We start from the raw sequence: 6,968 nt of genomic DNA on the forward strand, positions 1-6,968 counted from the left end.
AAAGCGTGGCTGAAAAGAAACGCATACGAAATCGCCTTGCGCCGCGTCCATGTTTACTGAACAAAGAATTTATCGTAAGCGAAGTGTGGGATCTGAGCACGCGAGAGGGGGGAAAATGGTTTGTGCGTTGGCGGTAAATATGAAATGAATGAGACATTTGCAGCAATTTTTCGTCTGATCGCCAGCCTTCGTGGTTCTCGAGAACGAGAATGATGGCTCGGCGGCTACGCTGGTATACGGCGGCATCGTTTGTTTATACCTACAACTCTGAGTAAAAAAAAAATCAAGTCCCAAGCTAGTGAGCAATGAACGTCGTAGAATTTCAATCTTTCAAGACACAAGGTTTACGGATTGCTCAAGCAAAAATAGTATTTGTCGCTAGAGCTTTCAGCGCCACTTATGTTTTCTATCGTGAGTAGCACGCTAAATAAAAGAGAACTCTTCACGCACCGCCTTCAAAAGGACAAACTGTCCAAAAGTCATATGACGTGGCAGTGTCTCTGATAACTATAGTATATTCGGGGTATGACAAGTTGAAATCATCCGCATCGACCGATGTTGAATTTATCACTGTCGAACGCAGCGCCAAACTTGGGAAGCGACGAAATTGGACGCCGTCGCGCCAGCGGAGCCGCGCCAACTGCGAAGAGGCGAAGTTTTTGTTCGTTCGCATGCTGCATTGTTACTGTTTTGAAAAGTGCGGATTTTTTCTTCGGTTTGAGAAATTTCGATGTCACAGCAGACCTGGCTTTAGCATCCGTCACGGACTTCACAAAGAGGTAAGCGCTTTTACTTATTACTGTCATTGTATATGTCAATTTTGCTGCAAACCTACGGCGCTCACGTTTTCGCGCCATTGTCAAGCACACGAAATCTGCTCGCGTAACAAGTAACAAGTGAAGTTCTTACGAAACGTTACCGCACCGCCGCAGCTTCTATTGAGCTGTTAGCTGGAATGACAGCAAATTACACACATACGCTGCGTTTTCTCGCTCAAGCACGGCACTCCCTCGTGCGTGGCTTATATTCAGACTGCTGTTGTAGAAGTCGCGGGGCGCTTTTTTTTCTTTTTTTTTTGTTGCTGGGTGTACGTCGGAGAGACTTTCTCGCGTATGCTGCGCTCGTGCTGAGTCAGTCGTGACGTATTATTTCTCGCGCCTTACGGCGCTCTACCTTCAAATAATCACTGATTTTCCCGAGGGAACAGCGCGGGCCTAGTAGAGACCGGGCTTGCTCTCTTGGAGCAGTATCTTCGCGCATGCCCGGCTCTTTTGTTATTTCCGGTGTACAATCTGTTTCGCACTTAGGGGAAAACTCGGAGCGCCTTGCATCGCGATGCGGCGAGCGCTTGAGTCAGGCGACGGCAGCAGCGCGCGCAGGCGTAGGTGCTCGAGTGGCGGGGTCTTGAGCGGCGTCGTCTGCTACGGCGACGCGCGCTGGCCGCATTGTCAGGAAGCGTGCTACTGTCAGGGGCAGTGCGCCGATGTCATCGTTACTGCGTGAAATGAGACGGTATTCTTTACTAAGCGTTGTGCGACGCCCCCTGATGCGCCTCGATGGTAAGTTCATCGCTGAAAGGTGCAGGACAGTCATAGACGACGTACTGATTCCATACATTCTTGACGGCCCATTCCTGGAACGCGACTATATATTCTAACACGATGGCCGCCGATCCACACTGCTCGTGTTGTGCAAGAACTGCTGGGAGAGCGCGCCGTTACTCTCTTGGAGTGGCCGCCCCAATCTCCGGGCGCCAACATCATTTAATATGTCTGGGGCTCGTTGAAAGTATCGCTGGCGCACCATTCCCTCTATCAGTCGCCCGAGGATAGGCTTCGATCCACCATCGTCAGCGACGGAGATGTGCTGCGAATGAACACATCGCTGATCAAGTCACTCTACACTGCACTGCCTTCCAGCATGAGCGCTGTCATCGCTGCCGCTGGGGACATGACGAGGCACTAACTGAAGTTCGCAGCGTGACGTGTCCGATTCCCCGCCGGCGGGCAGGGTCTGTCTGGTGTAGTGAATGATTGTCGAGAAAAATCACTTCCAGCTCATTGTTCGTTCGCATGCTGCATTGTTACTGTTTTGAAAAGTGCGGATTTTTCGTATCGTTTCGATTTTTATTCGTATCCGTTTGGTTCATCGTGTTCGACCCTCATAGTTATCATTGGATGCAGTTTATCAGCAGCTCTAAAACTCGTCATAGTAGTTGAGATTGGTAAAGATTTATTCAATGAATGCTTAGTGTGCAATATATTGTAAAAATGTCGCTTACTTTCAGACAATCAGGGACGCCATTTCAGACCCAGCAAATTTGGATGTCAGCAGAATAAACGTCTTGCTGGAGGCAACGCTGGAAGCTCGGCGGAAAAGCCCGGAGAATGAACTTCCTGTGTACTTTCTAAACCCAGACGTGGTACGACTACCTTTAAATTCTTGACTTTCCATTTCACACAAATGTTATGACAGTTTTTGCTTTTTAAAGAAATGGTGGTGATGCTGGATCCCAAAGTAGATACACCAGATGACACTAGAGTGGTGCATGTAGTGCACACATTAGGTGTCTTGTCCACCATGTCTTCTAGTTGATTTGGTAAAATTTGTTACAGTTGGAAAAAATAGCACCATGAACATTGCTACACGGCAGGAACATTTCTTTAATGTGCACATTTCTGTCCAAAGGTGCAAGCATTGTGGAATTGCAGTTTTTGTTTCTGAAATGTGATTCATGTTTTATATACAAAACTAGTGCAGTGTTGGCTTTCTGTGACACCATTTTTTTTAAACCTAAGAACACCACAATTGAAATGTGTAGTTCCAGAGATTCAGCCTTGTCACTGTGTCTAGCCTCCTAGGTATACTGAGCACTCTGTGTACATTATTGCAGCTTGCACTTGAGGCCGAACTGAGGTTTGAAGCTTCTTATGAAGACATGCTAGCCAAGCTTCAACATATTCGAAAGATGCTGGGTCGAACGAGCTTCATCGAGATTGACGAGTACCTTCGGCCAAAAAAAGCTGAATTTGCCCTGATCTCATTGGTAAGCATTCTTTATGCTCAACGTGCTAACACGCCTTCGCTCACGTGCTAGTCCATACTTTAGCACATTTGTAAAAATCAGTCATTGATCTAGTCACATTTATGCTTTGGCAAAAAATAGTTTGCAACTTAGATGCCATTTTGTTTAGTTTTGCTGAAGTTGTAGATACCTATTTAAGGAATTGAGTAGCTACCAGTTCTGGCAAATGCTAGAGGGCATTTTGCTGCAGTGCAGTGAACCAAAGTTTCTTTTCAAGGAGACACATGAACGAGGTGTGCCTATTCCTGGCCCTTGTATCATCGCCCAAGATGGACACAAAGTCGTCTGCAAGGGCCACACCATTGATCTGGCTGCGGGATCATCACTGGAGCATGCTCTAATCATTTGCGTAACACTTTATTTTATCTTGGATATCACGTACCCAAATGCATTTGGTCAAATTTTGGGTTTGGTCCAGACAGCATTAGCTAAGAGGGAGCCTTTTCCACGCTGCTTGATGTCACACAAACTTACACTGTGTTTAAAACAGTTGAAACATCCTGCAAGAACTCGTTAGCTGATGAGATGCTGTATGTAAGATCTCCTTTTTTCTTTGAGCACAAACAATGCAAAGAGGTAGCAGTGACTCACACAAACCTACAAACTAAAGGACAGCTTTTGGGTTTGGTAGTTCTAAAAACGCATTGCTTAACGTTGTGGCCAGTCATAACAGCTTTGCTTTAAGCATGTACACGCATTGTCACCACATTTAGGGCAACTGTTTATTGGTCTATTTTCTTTTTTGACTTTGGGCGACAAATGATAGGTGTGATTTTTTGAAAGTGTATGCGGCATACTCAAAGCGATACTGTTGCACTTTGTAGAAAAATGCGTGTTGCTACAGTGAGGCATAACAACACTTATGAGGCTCGCATTAAATACATTACTCTTTCTAGATTAAAAAAGAAAATAGCTGTCATATCAGCAAATTTGCAGTAAGTGTCATTTTCCAAGCTCGTAGCTAAACATTGATATTCGCAGTTATTTGTATTGCGTACGTTGTAATGGCAAAATTGCAGCCATCCACCAATTATGACTTTTCCACTTATTAGGAATTGCAAAACCCGCTGTTCTCAAACATTGGTCCTGAACATTCGAGCCCAAATTTCGACCAATAACACATTCGTTGGGTGAACTAGAATAACCAAGTCTTGTGTCACAGTTCCAGGATATTCTGATTATAAAGGCTTAATATTGTGTCTACAAGAAATTTTGTTAAGCTGCAGTTTTTTATTAGTGTATATGTGCTACAAATATAAATGAACAAGGCAATTTGTGAATGGACCTTATTAAGATGTCAGGAAAACTGACATTACTGAAATGCCATTTCTTATGACAAATTTTTTAAACTACGAAAGGCTGTTTTTAATTTCAAACCTTTTTGATATGACATCCTGCATAAAAATTAAGCATTGTCAAATGCTACATGAGGCTAGTAGGCAGTTTTTTTTTTAACAAGGTCTGTACCTTCCCTTCAGTTTACAAGTTGTAAATGACTTGCAAGTTGTCTTATCTATAGTCAGAGAAATGCTTTTTGGAGGAAAAGTGTGTCCTCATATACAGGGCTTGCAACATGAGAGTATTATTTTGTGATTGCTGAAAGTTAGTGTTTCTATCGGCTGTTTTGAATGTTTTCTTGTTGTATAACAGCTTTAGATGCAGGGGCAGCCCTTCCCTTCTAAGCATGTAAAGGTTAAAAAAGAATTTTGACCTCTTATATGAAGCATTCCTGTCAGCCTTCATTTTAGTGGCAACACATCTTGTTCTTTCCTCTTTGTAGCCTTCTGAATTACTCCTTGTTCTCTGTGGTCGATGCAGTGGAATAGCTGTTTAGTGCTTGTGCTTGCTTGGCTCTGGTGAGCGGTGTTATAGCAATTTAGAAAGCTACCTTGCTTGCTTTAGTGGTTTTGATAAAATTCATGATACAGCAGGAAATGCTGAGTAGCGGTGAATTGTAATCGGTTATAACTAATAGCTAATGCCGGAAGGTTTATGCCTGCCTGCACATTTAGTTTGAAGCAATGTCTGTACCTGTTTTTAAGACCACAAGCTGCCTTATAGTTCCGTCTTATCTAGTCGGGCAGAAAAGTCCTATTTGGAGGAAGCTGTGTCCTTTTAATGCTTTATGAGTTATCTATTTCTTTAGCACTACCTTGTTGTAGTAGTGGTGCTAAGAGATCTAGATATGTTTGAATGTTTTGTATTATCAGAATGTTACTTTTTGTTGGGCGTGACTTTGATTATTATATATGCTATTATCGTTTTTAATGCACAAGAAGAACTCTGCTTTTTATTATTTAGCGTTCTTTTTAATGATTCCACATTGTACTGATGGCATGCAGTAGGCTTCATTGTTTATTGCTGTGCAGTATGGGTCTCTTGATTGTTTAGTTTGCAATGATGTTTTTGCATTGTTGCGGTTCTGAACGATTATGTAAAAGCTTTTATGTAATAAAATATCAAAAAGAGCATCTGTGTAATTATTACAGTAGTGTTTCGTACTAATGAATAAGTGTATTTCCATTTTAAAACAGCAGGACTCTGTTTTTGGCACCATTTTCCGGCAAGACTTCTAGCATAATTCTTTACAGGGTTACTTCCTGCCATTTATTACTACATAGATGACCTGGCTAGCTGAAATAGTGTTGCAGATATTATATATATGTGGTATTGTTCCAGGAAAAATAGCAGTCAATTTATACAAAACGGCACTCCAGGAATAAATATGTGGAACATGGTTTTACTTATACCATTCTTCACTGAAGAGGAACATTGTTCCACACATTAGTGTGTGGAACGTGGTTTCTCTTACATCATTGTAAACTTAAGAGCAACAATGTTCTTCATATTTAAAATTTATCCAGCCCCCGTGTTACTCATATATAAGGGGAACTTTTTTGCAAAAAAGTTGCCCTTACTAAGAGGAACCTATGTGTAACCAGATTAAGAGTGTACAGTTGAGAGCGACAATTCAGAGAGCCGCCACACAAACTGTTATCTACCTCCGTAATCGAGGCCTGGAAACTTCCTCAGAGAAATGCGCACTAGTGCCGTTTACGCGCAAACCCATGGCCAATTACAGTGTAATGATAAATGGCCAAATAATACGACGTGTCCGATCGCACAAGTTCCTAGGTGTCATAATCGACAGGGACTTGTCATGGAGCCCACACGTATCATATACGTGAAAAAAAGGTTGACAGGCATCTGTCACCTGCTCAAGTTTTTCGCTGGCAAGACCTGGGAATGTCGCCCAGTGCCATGTTGCAACTGTACAGGGTGCTTTTTCTAGGATTTCTGCGATACAGCTTGCCAGCAATAAGCAGCACATGTAAAACAAATGTACGCACAATACAAAGTCTTCAGGGTAAAGTGCTCCGGATCTGTCTAGGCCTGCCTCAGAGTGCTTCGACAGTGGCTACAATAGCAATCGCTGGAGATCACCTTGTCAGGACCCACACTGAAATTGAAGTACTCAGGACACATATAAGGCATCTGGCCAGGACTCCCCGTCACCACCTGGCTTCCCTAACAAAGGACAGACCACACACATCTTTCAGCCAGACGATAACCGCATATAATGAGTCATTGCCAGCTTGTTTCACCCCGGCTGCGAGACCTTCGATTCCTCCATGGTGCCTCGCTCAGCCAAAAGTCAACCTCGCTATACCTGGTATCTCGAAAAAAGCTGATCTATCGTCGCCAGCCCTCAGACAGCTCACGCTACTACATTTGTACGAGAACTACCGTGATTCTACGCATATTTACACTGATGGATCTGTTCTTCCAAGCAGCTCTGCGGCGGCAATCGTCATACCAGCGAAAGCTACAACAATCAAATTTAAGACAACTCACGCCACAACATCGACGGCAGCAGAGCTCG

General features: G+C 43.3%; 1 long non-coding RNA gene across 2 annotated transcripts; it reads left to right on the forward strand.

Moving 5' to 3' along the window:
* Nucleotides 1-632: 632 nt before the first annotated feature.
* On the forward strand, nucleotides 633-5,576 carry LOC135901271 (uncharacterized). 2 transcript variants are annotated; one of them, XR_010564072.2, is made up of 4 exons: nucleotides 633-779; nucleotides 2,288-2,422; nucleotides 2,894-3,046; nucleotides 3,303-5,576. It is a non-coding gene; the product is annotated as an uncharacterized lncRNA (long non-coding RNA). The 2 variants fall into 2 exon arrangements; XR_010564073.2 differs by lacking the exon at nucleotides 633-779 and adding an exon at nucleotides 1,390-1,559.
* Nucleotides 5,577-6,968: the final 1,392 nt, after the last annotated feature.

This window comes from Dermacentor albipictus, chromosome 1, assembly GCF_038994185.2.
Source record: "Dermacentor albipictus isolate Rhodes 1998 colony chromosome 1, USDA_Dalb.pri_finalv2, whole genome shotgun sequence".
NCBI classification, from domain to species: Eukaryota; Metazoa; Arthropoda; class Arachnida; order Ixodida; family Ixodidae; genus Dermacentor; species Dermacentor albipictus.